At 42.1% G+C, this 21252-nt stretch overlaps 1 protein-coding gene across 4 annotated transcripts in view; it reads left to right on the top strand.

Annotated features, from left to right (window-relative positions):
• Positions 1-21252, top strand: part of SGMS1 (sphingomyelin synthase 1) — a 339516-nt gene that overhangs the window by 119413 nt on the left and 198851 nt on the right. For 3 of the 4 annotated variants that reach the window (XM_077258884.1, XM_077258886.1, XM_077258887.1), the window contains exon 2: positions 8662-8725. The gene's annotated coding sequence lies outside the window, so the exon portion shown is untranslated. Of the gene's footprint in view, positions 1-8661; positions 8736-21252 lie in introns of all 4 variants that reach the window. The other variant, XM_077258888.1, reaches the window with a different exon arrangement.

The raw sequence follows: 21252 nt of genomic DNA, 5'->3' as shown, positions 1-21252 counted from the left end.
TGAAGTGTTCAAAATTTTCGCCAAATTTCCATTTTTTTCACAAACGCACGTTATATCGAATAAATTTTACCAATAACATGAAGTAGAATATCTCACGAGAAAACAATGTCCGAATCGCCAAGATCCGTTGAAGCGTTCCAGAGTTATAACCTCATAAAGGGACAGTGGTCAGAATTGTAAAAATTGGCCCGGTCATTAACGTACAAACCACCCTCGGGGCTTAAGGGGTTAATTACTATTTTTGAACATTCAATAATTGTTTTAATATTTACATTTCCAAAACTGGAAAGTGTTGTGGCAATTGAAAATGTTTCCCAGATTAGAAAATCTTCTTCTTCTGCCACATTTGTTCATCTGGTATTGCAGCTCCTCCCCATTTACTATAATGAAACTTTCCTGCAATATCAGATACAGCTCTTGGGCAACTGGAGGAGAATTTTATAGGTGTGAAAGAATTATTAAAGTATCTAAAATTCTGATACATAAAAGGGGTGACTAAAACCATAATTAGTTGTTTCTGGCCTGTAATTTCTGTACTAGCAGCACGCTCGGGTGTTTCCTTTGCTCTGCCTAGAGCACAGTGTCTGAGAGTCATATGTGCGCTCTGCCGGTACACACATGCTCTGCTCCTACAGCCGTCTGCAGTTAATCTGTGCTTCGCATACCTCGGTGGATCTCAATTAATTGACAGTTTTCCATATTTACAAGGTGACACTGTTCAGTCCCTGTTGGTTTCAATTGTAAGTGTAATTGGATTTGCAGTCCCTTAGTGAGGACTTTACTGATCTTTGCATTAACCACAAAGGAATCATGTGTTGCTGTTTATCCGTTAAAGTTGTCGTCTTTACGCTACAATCATAATGGATTCAGCTACAAAGTGGGTATGAAACGAACTGCAATTGAAAGGGGTTGTCCCCTTACAGAAAACTTTTTTCTATAGGTTCAGTGGGTTGTATATACCGTATTTTCCGGCGTATAAGACGACTGGGCGTATAAGACGACCCCCCAACTTTACCAGTTAAAATATAAAATCTTCTTAAAAGTCGGGGGTCTTCTTATACACCCTATGTCGTCTTATAGGGCCGGTGAATATGTGCCTTTTGGGGGGGGGGGGGAGTGATCCTGATGACGAGGGGGCGTCTCACAGGAAAGTGAGTATCCCCCATTACCTTATCGTAGCGGTGCAGCGTGGGGGTCTCAGTGCTGGGAGTGGCGGCGGCGGCTGCTGTGCTCTGGTGCGGCGGCTGCTGTGCTCTGGTGCGGCGGCTCCTCTTCTGTGTGGGGCCTCTGTGCTGTGAGGTGGCGGTGGCGGCGGCATATCTTTATCCAGTTGGGGCTCCTCCGGCATCTCCTTAGCCCTGGAGGCCCCGCCGCAACTCCATCGGTGCAATGCAGCGGCCATTTTCCCGGAGGCAGCTCAATAGGTGCGATGCGGTGGCCTCCGGGAAAATGGCCGCTGCTCAGATTCAGATCTCGTCCCGAAATCTCGGGACACGAGATCTGAATCTGAGCAGCGGCCATTTTCCCGGAGGCCACCACATTGCACCGATGGAGTTGCGGCGGGGCCTCCAGGGCTAAGGAGATGCCGGAGGAGCCCCAACTGGATAAAGATATGCCGCTGCCGCCGCCACCCCACAGCACAGAGGCCCCACACAGAAGAGGAGCCGCCGCACCAGAACACAGCAGCCGCCGCCGCTCCCAGCACTGACACCCCCACGCTGCACCGCTAGGATAAGGTAATGGGGATTACTCACTTTCCTGTGAGACGCCCCCTCGTCATCAGGATCACTCCCCCTCCCCACCCACCATATACACCGGCGTACAAGACGATTCCCGGCGTATAAGACGACCCCCGACTTTTAAGAAGATTTTCGGGGGTTAAAAAGTCGTCTTATACGCCGGAAAATACGGTATTTATTTCTCCCAGAAAATGTTTTGTTATTCACATGTTTATTTTCTTTGTGTGTATTTGAACTACACAAGAAAAAACAGACAAAAAAAAGCCAACTGGACATAATTTCACAGAAACACCTCAAAATTGTCCAGTCAAAATTGTGGGTAAACAACTTTGTTTCAAGCATTTGATGCTCGTTCAAATTCACCTATGGCAAGTAACAGGTGTGGGCAATATGAAAATCACACCTGTAAGCATGATAAAATGCGAAGAAGTTGGCTCAATCTTTACGTTGTATGTCTTTGTGTGCCACACTAAACATGAAGAAGAGAATTGTTGAAAAATATCAACTATCTCAATGTTACAAGTCCATCTCCAAAGCTGTTGATGTTCCTTTATCCATGGTGCTCAACATAATCAAGAGATTTACAACCCATGGCACTGTAGCTAAGTTCCCTGGACGTGGGCATCAGAAAAAAATTGATGAAAAGTTGCAACACATTCTGTGTGGTGGATAAGCAGCCCCAATCATTTTCCAAAGAAATTCAATCTGTCCTTCAGGCTCAGGGTGCATCAGTGTCAGCACGAACTATCGGTCAATATTTGAATGGAGCAGGGTCCCAGGGTCGCTGCTGGAGGTGGCAAGAGTGGAGCGTTGCTGCAGGCTGGGATGGTGTTCGGATGTGCGGCACGCCTCTGCAGGTGTTCGGTGCTGCAGGGGCTCTGCCGACATTTTGGGAAAGCACAGTGCCCCCGCAGTTGCATGGTTTCCTATACTGTGGAAAATGGCTGCCAGGGGCGGCGCATGTGCAGGTGGAGATCTTAGCATCCAGATCTCGGGAGATGAGATCTGCTCCAGCAGCGATCTTGGCACCCCGCTTCACCACAGCCACCACCCCCGGTAAGCAATAAGACGCATGGATTATAAGAAGCACCTCCATTTTATTTAAAAAAAAAAAGCTTGAATTTTTATTATTGTTTTAAGAATTTGTAATTGAAATTACATTTTTTGCATGATTTATGCAATTGAACCTCCTTTTCCCTAAGCAAAAGGGTTCTGAGAAAAAAATCTGGGTGCCTTGACTGTGCGCAAGGCATCATGAAATCTGAAGGCTGCAAAAGGATTTTGGGTCGCAATGTAGTGCCCACTGTGAGAAAGTTGAGTTTGCTTCCTAGGTCAAGGGTCTTCTAGTAGGATAGTGACCCCAAACATACTTAAAGTAGCACCCAGAAATGGATGAAACAAAGCGCTGGAGTTTCTGAAGTGTCAGCAATGTGTCCGCATCTAAATCCCATTGAACACCTGTGGAGAGACTGAAAAATTGCTATTGGGAGAAGGCGCCTTCATATATGAGAAACCTGGAGAAGAAGAGTGCTCCAAAGTTCCAGCTGAGAGGTGAAGAAGCTTGATGATGGTTATAGGAAGTGATTGATTGTAGTTATTTATTCCGAAGGCTGTGTAACCAAATATTAAGTTGAGGGTGCCAACAATTTTGTCTGCCCCATATTTGGGGTTTTGTGTGAAATTATGTCCAATTTACCTTTTTTTTTTCCTGTTTTTTTTGTGTTATTCCAATACACACAAATGAAATAAACATGTATAAGAAAACATGTCAAATTGCAATAATTTTCTAGGAGAAATACTAAACTTTCTAGAAGAATTTCAAGGGTGCCAACTTTTTTGACTGTTTGTACATATGCACTGTACTTTACTTCCCTTGTCCATCGGCATGTTTCTGCTGCTGTCCCAGTCTCTATGGCTGCAGCTGTGACATAATCACATTGACTGTGCTGCAGCCAATCATTGAGCTCAGTGATTGATTGCAGTGTTGTCAACGTGACATCATACTAGTAGTTAGGTGTGACCTGGGGAAATACGGATGCTATCTAAGCATAGTATTAACAATTGTAAAATCAGAGGGAGGTGAGATAAAGGCTTATGCTCACCTTGTGGAGTTGTGCAAACAGGCACAACTCTGAAAAGATAGAATGTCCAGGGATGATTCCCGGTGGTCCCTTGCTGCCAGCATGGTTACCATGGACAGTTCCTTGAAAAGGTTCCAATGTACAGTAAATACAAAGGATCCATAAATATAGACTAAAAATCTTTTAGTGATAAAAAGCCTGTAACATAGTATTACTAGAGAATGTGAAAAATGTGCTAAAGACTGTAATGAATACATGTGTTTCGCCTATCCAACCTTCATCAGGTGTATGTCTAGTATGATCCATAGAACCTCTATATACCTTTCACTAGTATTGAAGGTGGGCCGACCGATTTATCAATTTGCCATCCCCATATTTACCTGTTTTTAGTGAGTGGTAATAAACCACCCCACACAAGCTACAAGAATGCTGTGAGGCATGTGCAATCACCACCTGAGCAACGGCTGTACATAGAATATTCACCACTAATTACATTACAATTTACGGTTTTTGCTGATGTTGAATATTCTATGACTAATTGTGTTTTTAGTACAGTTTTTATCATGTTTTTACATTCTCTAGCAATGTTATGTTACAGGCTTTTTATCAATAAAAGATTTTTAGTATATATTTTTGGATCCTTGGCTTTACGGGTGGCAGCGCCCTTCTCCTTGGTTTTTTCATCCTCTCCACAATCCACATATTGATGTCCAGGTCTGTCATTTTTCGGTGTAGGACTATGTGCACATAGAAAACATTACACATTGTAGGAATGGACTTATCAAATACCGCTGTGCGTTTCGTGAGGACATGCCGTGGTTACATGGATTGTAAGGGGTGACAGCTGCAGCTTCCATTCACCAGCTGAGGATTCCAGATCTCACAGCGTGCGCATGAGACTTTCATAAAATCATATCCACCATGCCGTAATAAGTTGTGAATTTTCCATACGGATTCTGTACAGAATATCTGTGGTGAGTGCACCCGTGTGCATGTACCCTAACTATTCCGCAGCCCACCCATATGTCAGTCATCACTCATTCTTTATTAATAGAGCCTCCAGCAGACCATTATCCTGCAGTATTTGCTCTGCGCTTATGGATTCTAGGGACAAACAACATGCATCTGTTACCAGCATCTGTCCGTGTACTCGGCATTAAGCTAGTTCTGGCTGTCGTGAAGAGCATGGATCATAAAGGACAGGTCCTGTCTGCAACCAACGCCAACCGTACGACTATATATGCGAAAGGACTGCCATACACCGCTTAAAGGGGTTGTCTGAGGGATTAAAAATTATTTTCAAAGAGGATTAAATTGGGGTAAAAATAATAAAAGTAATAAAGGGAAACTCACGCGGCCGATATGATGGGGAAACGTCTGCAATTTTCCCATTAATATGAATAGAGCTTGCAGGACATATGATGATTGCTGCAGAAACTGCCACATAGAAATTGACCCTGAGGGAAGAGCCAAGCGGTGCCGCTGAAACGTCGCCCATCGTGATGACCAGTTGCAGCACGATTTTGTTTCACAGTTGTGTGGCCATTGGCTTGCTGGAGGGGGATGGATCTTCAGTGCTTGTTGGCTGCACCATCCGGCCATACACCCTGATAACGTCACCCATCAAACACATAACAGTGGACATGCGCGACCTTCTCATGTGCAACCAGTGGTGATCGCTGATGGGCAGTGGAGTTGTAGTAAGGGGACATGGCCGTACAAAACCAGTGCTGAGCTGCTAACCGTTACATATGGACATATTGCACATACTGGTGTTTATACGGTTAATGCATTTTTTGGTGGTAACATTTTAGAGTTGAGTTAGATGGAACCTGATCTAGCAGCCAAGTCAGTAGTACCCCGAGGTAGAGCCCTGTAAACCTCCTCAGTTCTGCAGCTGCATCCCTAGAACCTCTCCAGATTAGTACACCCCCGGCATGTTATCATCATTGCAGGCAAGATCCAAAGGGTAACATTTTCCATTAGTGACATGTCAAGCCTGGCATGCCAATGTGATTGCTACTTCCAATAGGTGGCACTGGAGTTCTAGTCCTCTTCTGAAGAGACAATTTGCAGGAAAGATGTAGTGCTGAGTCAAGTAGTCAGGCAGGAGGAGTTTGGTAAGGCTCTGATTCCGCAGCCATGCACTGCCGACGTGGCTGCTGGACCAGAGTCCTCTGAATCTTTTTGCATTATAATGCTTTTTATTTGCTTTTTCATATCATGAGCTGGCAGAAAAAAACTTTAATATTTTGCAGTTTTCACGCTGGAGATTCTTTTTGGTGTTCTTTTAAAAATCCACACTTTCATTACCAGTGATACTCTCACATAGACCTTACATTCTGTTCTCCAGCACCTAATGGTGAATCCTATCTAATCACCTGTCATTGTAATCCTGTCTCTGGTGATAATGAAACTGTTGAAAACTCTTCCTGAAAGAAGAGGATGTTTGAGTCTACATGTCCACAGTTGCCAGTATGAAAATTGCACAATGTATATATTTGTTCGTCTTTTTAAGGCTATGTGCCCACGTTGCAGATTTCTGTGCAGATTTTTCCGCTCAGTTTTTGAAAAATCTGCAGGTAAAGCGGATTAGCCGCAGATTTACAGCGTTTTTTTGTGCTTTTCACCTTTTTTACATCTGCAGATTCCTATTGAGGAGCAGGTATTTTCCACAGCATGGGCACTGTGGATTTGGTTTTCCATAGGTTTACAAGGTATTGTAAACCTGATGGAAAACTGTTGAGGATCCGCAGGCCAATCCGCAACGTGTGCACATACCCTAATACAGATGTCATGTTGTTATTTTCTTTCCAAAGCTTTAATAAACTATATTTTGCACAAAAAAAACCTGTTTTAAACAATAGGTAAATGTCTGATTATACATGTAATATGCCATCTATATTTGTTATAGGAAATCCCTATATGCCAATTCCACAGTCCAGTTGCTACTGTGCAACCCTTTACTCGCCGAGCTATAAAAAAAAAAGTAGCTTCAATATATCAGTCCTGTTCTGCATGAATAAAAATTCCATTTTCATTCCAATGTTAACAATGTGCTAACTTACCTTAAGCCTGAATATGTTAAGAACACATCATGCTACCTGCCCATATTAATAACCAGTGACCTTGGATAATCCTCAAATGCCTTGTGGGCTCATCACCATATCTCCAGCTTTCTTACATTACTATTATAATAATAATAATAATAATCTTTATTTTTATATAGCGCTAACATATTACGCAGCGCTTTACAGTTTGCACACATTATCGTCGCTGTCCCCGTTGGGGCTCACAATCTAAATTGTTATTAACTAATTGCTATTAGTTTCTTATTATTAATCCTAAGCTGTGGATTTCTCCTAAACATTTATCTGTTCCATGTAAATTAAAGTTGTCATACTATAACCTGACAACTTACTGCTAACAGGATACAGAGTGTTGTAATTATAACTTTTATGCATAAGCTGTAGAGCACATGATCACTATAGCATGACTTCAGAGGGGTGAGATAGACCCATGATTATGCTTTGGATGTGAATAGGGAAAACTCAATACACTTAGGGTATGTGCACATGACGTCTTAATTTGGACAGCAGAATGAGCTACTTCTTACCTGGTGTCTCCAGTATTAGATCAGATAGCCAGGGTGGACAGCAGTGTGTGCAGCCTCTTCTTAACTGAACACTCCAGGAATCTCCAGTATTAGATCAAATGGACAGGGTGGACAGCAGTGTTAGCAGCTTCTTCTTACCTTAGCACTCCAGGTATCTTCAGTGATAGATCAGACAAGGTGGACAGCAGCCTCTTCTGACCTCAGTACTCCTGGTATCTTAAGTATAAGGTCAGATAGACAGGGTGGACAGCAGTGTGAGCTGCCTCTTCTTACCTCAGCTTCCTATTGTACATATTCACAGGCACCACATATTCTAGGACACGTTTCTATTAATATAGGAAGACTGACATTTTGATGCACTAGGGTGGATTACCTGACTAACACAAACATGTATGGTTAACTTGTTAAAGGGATTTAGGAATTCATTTATAATGACATTTTTCTTTATTTTTTACTATTCCTGAAAAACCCTTTTAAAATTGAACAGCAATATCAACTCGACGAAATGATGAAACTGATTGATTGCCTCTTTTTTGGAGTTAACATAAGAGAAACATTTGAATCTATGATTATTGTCTTCTCTATGTTAACAGAGAAGACCATATCTGGCAGCAGGTTTTTGCTATGAAATCTGAGAGCACCATAATGTAGGAGCATAGACCCTTATTACATTACTGGAATCTGGGTCTCTTTCCCTACCTTACACTGCTGACGGATTACATAGCAAAAACCTGCTGTCAAATATGGTCTTCTCCTTTAAGAAATTGTATATCAGTATATATTTACAGCAATCATTGTAGGACGAGTTATTGATTTCTTGACTTTAGAGATTTTGGCTGTAGCGGCTATAACACTGTTTCTTTTTCCTCCAGATTTTGATGATTAGCACTCCCCCCATGAGTGTCCAGACCCCTATATAGTCTTCATGTTTTTCTTATGTAATGAAATGCAGAATTACTGTCGACTTCACCCTCCGGTCTTGTAATCTACTAAATGACTGTAATGGAAATGTTAACATTTAACTTTGCAGGGTTGGGTCTTATTCCATTGCTTCAAAACAACACACATGTTTCCAATATTTGTTTTGGCAACAGCACATCTTTCTTTTTATGGTTACCAGGCTAATAGGAAACACGTTCTGTAAATCATTTAACAGTCTAGTGTGATCGATGTGTAATTTGGTGTCAAAGCTAACAAACTTTTTGTTTTATTATATATTTTATAGTTCCATATTGAGAAGCACCGAGTCCGCAGCACTCCAAAGAGAATCATACTGCAATCAGCAATCCGTAAGTATCGGTAATTGATTTTTTTTTCTGACGAGTTCTTGTGCCTTATATTTTTCAAGGTGTTCTACGTTTACTAAATTTGATAAACTAAAATAGCAACCATCACTTAAAGATTCAACCCTCTGATGCTCCAGTGCCGCTGCTCCTAACTTCAAAGAGAATCTGTCAGAAGGCTATTCCTTCTGAGAACACCACAATGTAGGGGCAGAGACCCTGAATCCAGCGTTGTCACTTACTGCTCTGCTGTAGATAAGCCCCCGATGTGTCCTGAAAGATGAGAAAAAGAGGTTAGATTATACTCACCCAGGGGCGGTCCCGCTGCGGTCCGATGGGCGTCGCGGTTCAGTCTGGGGCCTCCTATCTTCATAGGATGACATCCTCTTCTTGTCTTCACACTGCGTCTCCGGCGCAGGCGTACTTTGTCTGCCTTGTTGAGGGCAGAGCAAAGTACTGCAGTGCGCAGGTGCTGGGCTTCTCTGACCTTTCCCGGCACCTGCGCACTGCAGTACTTTGTCTGCCCTCAACAGGGCAGACAAAGTACGCCGGAGCCGCAGCGTGAAGACCAGAAGAGGACGTCATCGTATGAAGATGGGAGGCCCATCGGACCGGACAGCGACGCCCATCGGACCGAACCGCAGCGGGAACGCCCCTGGGTGAGTATAATCTAACCTCTTTTTCTCATCTTTCAGGTTACATCGGGGGCTTATCTACAGCATTACAGAATGCTGTAGATAAGCCCCTGATGCTGGTGGGCTTAGCTCACCTTTGATTTTGGGGGCGACAGGTTCCCTTTAAAATAAAAATCAGTATTTTATCAGCAGGAGATTATCACTAAGGACTACTTGTCTTGTGCCATGAAGTCCTACTGCTCTGTTTAACCCTGCCTCCACCAACTCTTTATGTACACCTATGAGTGGTGTTATATAAAGCTCAACATTCAGAGAACTGATAGATGTACACACCAGAAAAAGACACAGATTTTTTTTTAAATTGCAGCAAGCAGCCCATTAAGCGATACATTGCTGGATTCTGGGCCTCTGCACCTAACATCATGCTGCTCTCAGATGGGGATGCAAAAACCTGCTCACAGATTCACTTTAAGAGCTGTATTATCACTAATAGTAATGAGCAAACCTGCACGGATAAGGTGTTATCTGAGCATGCTCTTGTGTTAATAGAGTATCTCCGGCGTGCTTGAATAATATGTTGTAGTCCCCGTGGCTGCATGTCTCATGGCTGTTCGACAGCCACAACACTTGCGAGGATTGCCTTTTAGGCAATCACTGCATGTTTTGCTTCAGTCTAACAGTCGCAAAAGATGCAGCCACAGCGACTCAAACTTATTATTGGAGCATGCCGAAGATACTCTATTAACACAAGAGCATGCTTAGATAACACCTTATCCGTGCATGTTCGCTCATCACTAACTCCTCTATTTTATTAGTTGCCGTTATTTATTTAGAAATGGAAGAGGGTAATGATGACTTTTCCCAATTTCTTTTTCTGGCTCGTTAGAATATGGGTGCCATTGATAGCAGTCTGTATTCTGTGACGGGAGTGAGAAGATGCCGTCAGATTGGGTGCAGAGGCAGAGCTATGCTTTAGATTGAATTCACACACATCACACGAACGCAACATTGACGGCATCCATTTGATCCACAGATGGGACCAAACTCGGACATACTGTATTTGTTTTTGTATTTTTTTTTCTTAGACAAAATACAGAAAAATGTAGGACACGTATGAGAAAACAGATGTGTGAATGAGACGGTAGGCAGGTGACACATGGCCTAAATCCTGTTCACCGGGTGTTGCAGCCATAATTCGGATGCCAAAATGTTTCACAAGGGAAACTGACCCATAAAATGCACCCATCATTTTCATGCATTTTTGATATTTTAGGGGCCACATCCTATTTGAAGTGACTTTGAGGGGCCTGCGTGACAGAAAATACCCAAAAGTGACACCATTTTAAAAACTGCACCCCTCATAATGCTTGAATACTTTTTCTGATATTTTTTTTTAAAAAATACATAATTTTTTTAACACTTTTTATAATTTATTTTATTTATTTATTTTTTTAAAATTTTTTAAAGGGAACCTGTCAGCAGGATTGTGCACAGTAACCTACAGACAGTGTCAGGTCGGCGCCGTTATACTGATTACAATGATACCTTGGTTGATGAAATCCGTCTTGTGGTTGTTGTGTAATCTGTATTTGCAGTTTTGAGTTAATGATATGCCCGTGCTCCGGGGCGGCCTGTGGGGCTCTGCTTACAGATTCATCCTTATGGTTTCTGACAGGTCACTGATCCCTCACTGACCTTCCCCCTATTTTGCTTACTGCATAGAACATTGTGTGGGAAAAAAATAATTCACATTCATCAGTCAGGCGGCGGCGCCTCCACTATAGGATGATACGCTTGATAATGTGCGTGTAATCATTTGATTTAGTCATACAGTCCTGTTGTAAATGGCGCCAGCGCAGTAGACTCTATTGGCGATCCGATAGATACTACTGTGCAGGTGCCACCGGCGCCGTCTAAATTGAGCAAAAAAATCATCCAAGGTATCATTATAATCAGTATTCCTCTGATCACTGGTATAATTCATTGTAATGCATTATACCTGTCACACTGACAGAGGCCTTTTAGACCATGCTAGGGTGGATAAACAGGCTGCCATAGCTGACAGAGCTGGAGGTCTTCATGTCAACCTCAAGTTGATGACGTTATGGGGGAGCCGATCCCATGGGAGATGTAGCCCCCTCCCTCTCGCAGCCTCTTAAATACTTCATTGCGGTATTCAGGGGGCTAAATTGCCTGGGGCTCAGCTATTACTAACACCAAGTTCCCTGCGATGATCGCCCCTGTGCCCGCATGATCAACATGACGTACGTTTATGTCATAGCTCATGAACCCATTCCCAACCATGATGTAAATTTACATCAAAGGTCATTAAGGAGTTAAAGGGAATCTGTCAGTAGGTGTTTGCTATGTAATGTGAGCTGCTTGCTGCAGTATTGATAACATTGCTATTTTCTCTCCTGAGCTCCGTATAGCCCTGCCCACCCTACTGATTGCTTTCTTTCAGCGTACACCGTGCATAGGCAGGAAGCTGCCAATCAGTGGTAGGGGTGGGATTACACAGAGTAGAAGGACTACATGGCACAAGACAATTAGTCCTTAAGTGATCATTTCCTGCTGATTAAGCAGTGATTTTATTGAAATTAAAACAAGCAGGCTGTTAAGTGACACATCCCTGGAATCAGGGTCTATTTCCTCACTTCTATTGCACTAAGATTTAATAGCAAAATCTGCTGACAGATTTCCTTTAGGCTAAGTGCACACGTTGCAGAATTGCTGCGGAAATTTCCACGGCAATTCCGCAACTCCTGCCGCTGGTATATCGCACGCGGAATTGGCATGCGTAATCCTGCTAAACACTAGTGTTTTACAAGCATAATTAGCTTGCACAATGCTAGTGTTTTCCAAGTGATCAGTAGCATCGCTTGGAAAACTGATTGACAGGTTGGTGACACTTCTCAAACACAGTGTTTGACAAGTGTAACCAACATTTTACTATTGATGCTGCCTATGCAGCATCAATAGTAAAAAGATCTAATGTTACAAATAATAAATCATGATATTCTCACCTTCCGGCGTTCCCGGCAGTCTTCCCGCTCCTCGCAATGCTCCAGTCCCAATAATGCATTGTGGCAATGACCCCAGATGACGTAGCGGTCTTGTGAGACCACTACGTCATCACAGGTCATTGTCTTGTCGCAATGCATTATTGGAAACGGAAGCATCGCGACGAGCGGGAAGACTGCCGGGAACGCCGGAAGGTGAGAATATCATGATTTATTATTTTAATTCTTTTACAATTATATGGTTCCACAGGGCCTCTCCTCCACCCTGGGTACCAACCGCACATGATCCGCTTACTTCTCGCATGGTGGGCATAGCCACATGTGGAAAGTAAGCGGATCAATCCCCGTGATTCCGCACAAAGAATGAACATGCTGCGTTTTTTTTTCTTTCCGGAATGCGATTCCGCCTCGAAAAAAAACGCAACATGTGCACAAAAAATGCGGAATGCATTCTAATAATAGGATGCTTAATGTATGCGTTTTTTTCGTGTTTTTATAGCGAAAAACCGCGAAAAATCCTGAACGTGAGCACACAGACAAAATGAGGTTATTCTCTAATGGACGGACCCTTCTCATCTGCTGCCATTCCCCAAATGATTGAAACATAACCGACATTAACCTTCTGACTGGCGCAGTTCCTGCGAATGCATGTGCCGTGTTCTCATAGCTGTCGTGATATGATTATGTCATGTCACCGCTGAACACTGACAATGCTCTGAAGGTGACGATCCTGTAGGTGAGTCTGCCCTGCTTATTTCATTTGGGGCACTGCAGAATTTAGGAAGAGATTAACGATTGTTTTTTAGAGAAATAATGAAGTTTGTATGCTTAAAGTTGTCCGCCATGATCGCAGGTTCCAAGCGACTGTTTCTACTGTTTTATCTTTTTTTTAATCTATTTTATATGCTCTACCATAACTCTGTTTGCACAGTGTGCCTTTCTAGCATGTATTCCTGAGTTATGTGTGTTATGATTATTGATATAATGGTATGACCTAAGCTTCTATAAGTCTTAGCAAGATGATATTGACGATGTACCATTTAGATATTGAGCTGATCATATCCCGGGAGCCTTTTGTGTACGGGTCCAGTATACAATAAAAAAACAAAAAAAAAAACAATGTTAGAATGCTGTGTTTGTTATTAAAGTGAATGTATCAACCATTCTTTAGTTTTGTTATGTTTTTTAATGCATCAGTTATTCTTTAGTAACTAAAGCTAGATAGTGATAGATATGTCCTTGCTAATCTGTTTTTACTTTCCGTTTTTAGATAGTTTGATTCTTCTTTCTGTGCATGTTAATGAGCGCAGTCATTTCACCCAAGCTTTTGTTAACCGCTAAAGATGTGTTATTCAGCAACCACATGAGCCACAAACAGCAATAGAGAGGCTGCGACTCGGTGACTTCGAGTTCCTGTTCACTGTGCAGGTAAACGGGGCAGGAAGACGCTGTGAGCTGCTGAAGGCGGTGTGGGCGACCTTGTAGACTTTCTGATGAACCATACCCAGCTCCGTGCATGGAGGAGCTCTGCGTCCTGCTGGCAATCTGCAGGAATACATGTAAAGGACAGTGGAAAAGGAAAGATACGTACCCATAATACTGGTACTGTGCTCAGGGTGCACGGGTATGTGGGATCACTCTGTATGTGGGGATAGCTGACATCACAGCAGTTTAGAGGGTTTGTCCAATAACCTATACTGGGGATAGGGTCACCAATATCAGAACAGACCTGACACCTCCACCGACCAGCTGCCCAGTGCCAGCAGTGGCTGGGTGTCAGCAGATGCAGTGCAGCTGTACAGACTGTGTAGCGGCTGCTGCTGGGTGCTGCAGATTTATCTGCATACGTGTGGACTCGCAGTACTTGGCTGAGACTAGTACAGAGACTATGGCGCTGTGCTGTTCTGCAATGACCTGCTGGCTCTGAGAACAGCTGATTGCTCCCACATCCGGCACCCACACCAATTTAATATTGATGACCTATCCTTAGCCTAAGTCAATAGTATATAACTAGAGGAACAACTCCCTAATCCCAAAGGTGCAGCTGTCAATGGCAATATTGGCATTTTACTCATTGGAAATTGGGAGGGTGCCCTTTCAGTTGCCCATTTCCCCCCAACGTGATTGCTGGTAACCATTGACGTTGTCACGGCAACCAAGGGCCTGCCGAAGACCCGGTGTCTGCTTTGTTTGTACTCCAGTGACAGGAGATCATCAGTTTTACAATAATCTGCAAAATTACAGTATCACAGGTTTGTCTCCTAGGAAAGCTAATAAACTAATAAAAAGCATCCAAAAATATTTTTGGTAAATATAAATCAAAACCTCGATTCACATCAAAGTTCAAACCATCCGCCTTTTCCCAAAACCTAGATGGCAAAATTAAAAACAAAAATGTATAAATTGTTATCGCTACTTGCAGAATTGTTGGAATTAATAGTCTTATATGGTAAACACAAAAAAAAAAAAAAAAAATGGCAGAAACACTGGTTTTTTTCATCACTTTGCCATTCCTAAGATATGTAGTGAAAAGATATTGGAAAAGTTGTATGGATCCCCAAATTTTATCATTAAACACTACAACTTGTCCCACGAAAAAGCTAATTTTTTACTTTGTTTCTTGGAGGGCAATGAAAGAAATAAAAAAACAGATTTTTTTTTTTTTTAAATGCCGGTGTATCCAAGAGGTTAATGTAGAAGCTATATCTCCAGATAATAGTGTATGATGAATTTGTGCGGCTGCTCGGAATGATCCTCTTACCGGCTGGGTACACAGCGATGTCTGCTTGTAGACTCTATGAGCACATGTAGATGCGATGTCCAGCAGACGGCACCATTGCTGTGTGCATATCACTTGTAGAACTGGCCGACACAAATAAATCCGCTGGCATGACATGCAGTGAACTCGGCAGAGATTTCTTAGAAAGGCAAGTGGACGTTCTGCCCAGTTTTACTTAATTCTAAACATTAGATTTTTTTTTCCACTACGTGTAGCATTTGGCACATGCTCTCAAGCTTACAGTGAAATTTGATGTTTCTTTCTAAATCCGCTCAGCCTGTGTAAAGCTAACCAAGAGGAGGTGTAAGGGCAGTTAAGGATATCTGCTGAATGGAGTGAAGAATTAGTGATTTTCTGAACTCCGTGGAATCCCTCCGTACATAGAAATGAGTGTGTTAGTCTGTGACATGTTAGGGGAGCCTGTGTAGCTGTCTCCTTGTTGTGCGTAAAGGTTGAATTGGACCTTGTGAACAATTTTTGAGTAAATACAGCATTCCCATAGGCTACTATTCTTTTGAAGGACCCCAGAAAAGTCCATCATTACTCTACAAGGGTCGCAGATAATTAACGCTAAATATGTTTTGCAGTTATAGGGAATCTGTCAGAAGGTTTTTTGCTACCTCATCTGAGAGCAGCATGATGTAGGCAAAGAGAAGTTGCATCCAACAATGCATCGATTTACTGGCTGCAGCCGTTCTGACACAATCAGAGCTTTTAGATTTAGAATGAAGCAGAGCTGAGAAAGCTAACCCCGCCCACACCACAGCTAACCCCGCCCACACCAGGCTTTCCTTATACAATGTCCATAGACAGTGAGGAGCCTATCACAGGAGGGGCGTGTCTGACCAGACCAGCTAGTCCCAGCAATAATAAGCTACTGGTGCTAGAACTGATCACTGTAAGCAAACAGCAGCATGGAGCTTGCTAAGAGGCATCACTGACATCTGTGTGTTAACCCCTGCAGTATGCTGCCTTCAGTTTACATAACTAAAGCCTCCTGACAGATTCCCTTTAAGAGATTGCTTGTTGGACGCTTGTCATCTTCTGTTTTTAGATATGCCGATGTCGAATTATCAGGACACGGCCTGGGTATAGCATCAATCCTAATGACATGGCTGTCATCTTTGAATGTCTGCTAGCTACGTGGTTTAATTAAGCATATGTTACTGCATGAGGTCCTGGTCAGTGGCCACCGGCGGAGGGTGTGTGCTAACCATGAAAGCACTGGGGTGTCTGGCCTCGGTGAGTAAGCAGAAAAAAACATTATGCCAGCAGACAGCATTCTAAATATATTCGGATCTAAAATACTGTTATACTGGCATGACTGTTTCCTTCTGGAGAATAAACTTTTCCATCAAGCATCCATTTAGGAAACAGAGGCTATTTCTTTCCCAAACTATTTTTAGAGAAGTGACATATTAGCACTACATGTCCTTTTGTACCTACCCTGATGACTGCCATGTCTATATCTCTCCCCGTGACATCACCCCCAACGAGGATTTACCAGTAATACTACTAGAACATCAGAGATTCTGGTTAGTGACAATTTCTGCAAGATTCAGCAGAATCTGCCCTCAACAGGGCCGATAAGTACCCCTGCCCGGATGATACAGGGGCGCGTCATCCAGATGAAGCAAGCAGGAGGATGGTGGATTGTAAGAAGATGGGAGGTGCCAGACCAAGAAGAGCGACACCCCTCGGACCGGACTGCCGCGCAGGTGAGTATAATAAAGGTATATGTCTTCTCTTACAGGTCGGATCGGGGGCTTGTATGCAGCATTACAGAATAAAAGGCCCTGAAAGGCGGTGGCCATAACTCGTATCGGCCAAACCTGGTGACAGGTTCCCTTTAATATTTGAACACCAACAGCCCCATATAAAGTCCCAAGCACCTTGGTAAAAATAAAGCCATCAACATATCATTAGGTCCTACAGAAAACAATTTTTGACCTTTATGACATGTGATAAACCTTATACCAGGGTGGTTTTTAGATTTCAGTCAGTTGGTCATGTTCAGCAAAATAAAGGAACAATCTCACCGCTCCCAGCAGGCCGAGTTTCCAACTGTTCAAGGATCCGCGGGATTTCATATCATATAGAACCAACACTGGTGTCTCCCAGGCATATTGTTCTCCCATTGGGAGCCATTATATGGTTTGTGGTAATAATCGGGGATCAATCCTTTGTTGGTCAATTTCCTGATCTACATTTGTGTCTGTATTGGCAATTGTCCAATTGGCAAACGGCAAAGCGGGAATCAGAGTCTAAATGTCAGAATTACATTTTTTTGGCCCCTCCAACACTGCAATAAAATGCAAAAACAATCGTATCTACCCCAAAATTGAATACGTAAAAATGTCAGCTATGGGTCTTGAAAAATAGTGACAAAAACAAAAATGTTTTTCATGTAAATTTCCCCCAAAAAATGTCACCACTTAAGTAAAAAATATAAGATACATTTTTGGTATCTGCATACACGTGCTGAGCTGGAGAATCATATTTCCCAATCAGTTTTACCATATAGTGAGGATAGGGAAATATTAAAACCCAATAAACAGTTGTGGAATTGAACTTATTTTGCATTTTCGCCTCACTGGGATTTTTTTTTTCTGTTTTCCAGTACACTATATGGTAAAATCAATGGTGTCATTCAAAAGTACCCCAAGTACAACTCATCCCGCAAAAATCAAGCCCTCATACACCTATATTGATGGAAAAATAAAAAAATTATGGCTCTTGGAAGAATGGGAAGAAAAAAAATAATTGTAAATTGGCAAGGGATCGAAGGGGTTAATGCTTTACAAAGAAAAAAGCAACAACGAAAAATCACAAGTAAAACAAGTATCTGAAGCAAATCACATGGTTTGATCTCACCAGACTGTCTCTACAATTTCGATGCACATGGCTATGTGACAGCTCTGTAGTCAGCGTGGTTTGTCAGCTCAGCTTATTCTATGTGCTTATACTGTGGGGATAGATTCTTTTTGGGAAAAACATAAGTTGTTTTGGTTCCATGGTTTGGATTTTATTACTTTATAATCTTTTTTTTCCGACTAAGGAGCATAGGGTTTATACTGTCCTAATTGGCAAGCACGTAAGCTGGCAGTTCAATAAATCGTGTGGCTAGACCCAGCCGCGCTCTGTGACTATTATGTATATGGAAAATTCCTTTGCTCTAAAGATTAGTATTTCGACTTGTAATACAATTTTCCATGAAGAGTTTGCCAAATTCCTAATTGAGAATTTTTTTCTTTCCATTTTTGTTATTGCATTGTTTACATACTGTAGCAATCTGCGTGCTGAAAGCAAACCTGTCAATACAAGCTGCATATATTGTTAACTACATCTCTTAGACCTGATGACCTTGGTGTACTTACTTTGAAAATCCTTGTCAAAATGGCAGTTTAATCCTTTTTTACTGTTTTGCTGTCTTTTATTAAAATGAGCATTTTATGTGCCCTTCTCTAGCTGGTCTCTTAAACTGCTCATGTTTAGATTAGTGTTAAACAGCCAATCTGATATGGATGTCAAAAGTAAGTACACCAGCCTTGTCAGGTCTATGAGATCTGTTTAATAATGTGTGCAGCTTGTGTTGTGAAATCCGATGACAGATCTGCTTTAAGTGAACGTTTGTTATGGGGGGGCCATGTATATGATCTCTGTGTTGAGCAACTTCAGAGCATAATCTTGGAAAATCTGTTAGTGTGTGATGAAACTATACGGTCAGTGCTTTTTCTATTGATTTTACAAAATTGCATCAAAAAACAATGTACAACAACCACACTGTGTGAACCCACACTTAGCGTATGTTCATAGAGGACAGATGGAGTTTTTGCAGCAATTCTACCACAAAGCACCAAATTGTGCTTATTTGCTTATGCAGGAAGGGTAAAATAAAAAAATACACTATACTCGCCGCCCCTGTGCTTCCAGTACTTCCTTACATGAACTCGTGGTTATGCCTCCTTCAATGCAGCCTGGGATTACTTATGCCTTCATATAAAAAGGTGTAAAGATAAGATGTTTTCTAGGTGTAGTATTTCATTTGCAGCGGCTCTTATCTGTAATAATATACCTAATCTGATGAACAGTAAATACATGGAGCATTTCAGGCTGTTCACCTGGGAACAATGCTTGGCTGTGATGTAAATTACCATGTAAGCAGGCTCTTGGCAATATGGGATGACTACTTTCCACACCAGGTGTAGTTTGTTCTATTACGTGTGATTTTCATGTGTTGTATTATAAAGCTTCGACCTCTCAAAATTTTGAGTATTTATAAAAAGACACTTAAAAGTTAGGTACAGTCATGGCTGAAAGTGTGGCCACTTGAAATTGTTCCAGAAAATGAAGTACCTTATTTCTTCCATAAAGTGACTTGCGGACAGGTGAGACAAAGCTAGAACTTTTTGGTGAAGCACATCATTCTACTGTTTAATGATAACATAATGAGGCATACAAAGAAAAGAACACAGTACCTACAGTCAAATATGGTGGAGGTTCAAAGCTGTTTTGGGATTGTATTGCTGCCTATGGCACTGCGTGCCTTGACTGTGTGCAAGGCATCATGAAATCTGAAGATTACCAAAGGATTTTGGGTCACAATGTAGTGCCCAGTGTCAGATAACTGGGTTTGCATCCTAGGTCATAGGTCTTCCAGCAGGACAATGACCCCAAGCATACTTAAAGAAGCACCCAGAAATGGATGGAAACAAAGCACTGGAGAGTTCTGAAATGGCCAGCAATGAGTCCGGATCTAAATCCCATTGAACACCTGTGGAGAGATCTTAAAGTTGCTGTTGGGAGAAGGCGCCTTCAAATATGAGAAACCTGGAGCTGTTTGCAAAAGAAGAGTGCTCCAAAATTCCAGTTGAGAGGTGAAAAAGCTTGTTGATGGTTATAGGAAGCGATTGATTGCAGTTAATTTTTCCAAAGGGTGTGCAACCAAATATGGAGTTGAGTGCCGACAATTTTATTTTTTTGCGCGAAATTTGCCTTTTTTCTCATATTTTTTTTCTGTTATTCCAATACACACAAAGGAAATAAACGTGTATCACAAAACATGTGTAATTGCAATAATTGTCTGGGAGAAATAGTTCATTTATTTTCTGGAACAATTTCAAGGGTGCTGACACTTTTGGCCATGACTGTATGCTTATCCAACTTGTAGATGGGGAAGGGGGTGTCAGAGTGCTGTAATTGCCAGAACAAGGGGTCCAAAATTCCTTGTGTGAATGGAATAGTAACAGGTATGCTCGATCACTGCTTCTTTGACATACAGGAGTCGGGACACCTCTCCTGGCATTCCACAGGGGTTACAGTGATATGATCCTTCCTGATCTGCCAGATATCACTATCCGATGATGGGCAATTGGAATACCCCTTTTAATGGGTTTTGCAGCACTGAAAAATTGATGGATTGATAAAAAATGGATTTAGCCTTTATAAGGAAGACATCTGATAATGTTACTGACATGTCAGAGAACTCGCAGCCCATTGCATTTACAACACCTCTGGGGACCTCACCGTGAGTGACTTCACATCGTCTTTAGGTTACACCGGAGCATCTCCACCAAGGCTATCTGGCAGGTGAAGTTCCCAAAATGTAATTGATAGTGCCGGTACTCCTTGTAACATCTTCGCCGTTTTGTGACATCATCCTTGTAATGTCATCAGCCTTACACGTACTCCTTTGCATAGGCTCTCTTTTTGGGGGACCCAACAGTTAATGACATTTTATTTGGTGATGAAGTAGATTTCTCTTACAAAGTGATGTAAATGGAAACTGATATTTAGTCACAATGATGGTTTTCTGGTCAACAGGATAGTTTAAGTTCACAGAACTCATATACTGCCCCTTGTATTCCAAGTTCTGCTTCTCTCCACCAATATCTCTATCACTCCTGATTTTCATGGTAACAAAACAATTACGTAATGTATATATTAGGAAATTACGGTGATGCCATTCCCAATGAGTCTCTGTGTGACTGGAGCAGACAGGCATTGGCTTAGTTAGATTAAAGGTGCATTCACAAATTCGTTTAATTCATCCATGTTTGTCCATTTTTCAAACCTTACTCGTAGAGTTTGAATGAA

The sequence above is a fragment of the Ranitomeya variabilis genome, chromosome 4, assembly GCF_051348905.1.
Source record: "Ranitomeya variabilis isolate aRanVar5 chromosome 4, aRanVar5.hap1, whole genome shotgun sequence".
Lineage (NCBI taxonomy): Eukaryota > Metazoa > Chordata > Amphibia > Anura > Dendrobatidae > Ranitomeya > Ranitomeya variabilis.
This window is presented reverse-complemented; position numbering and strand designations above follow the sequence as displayed.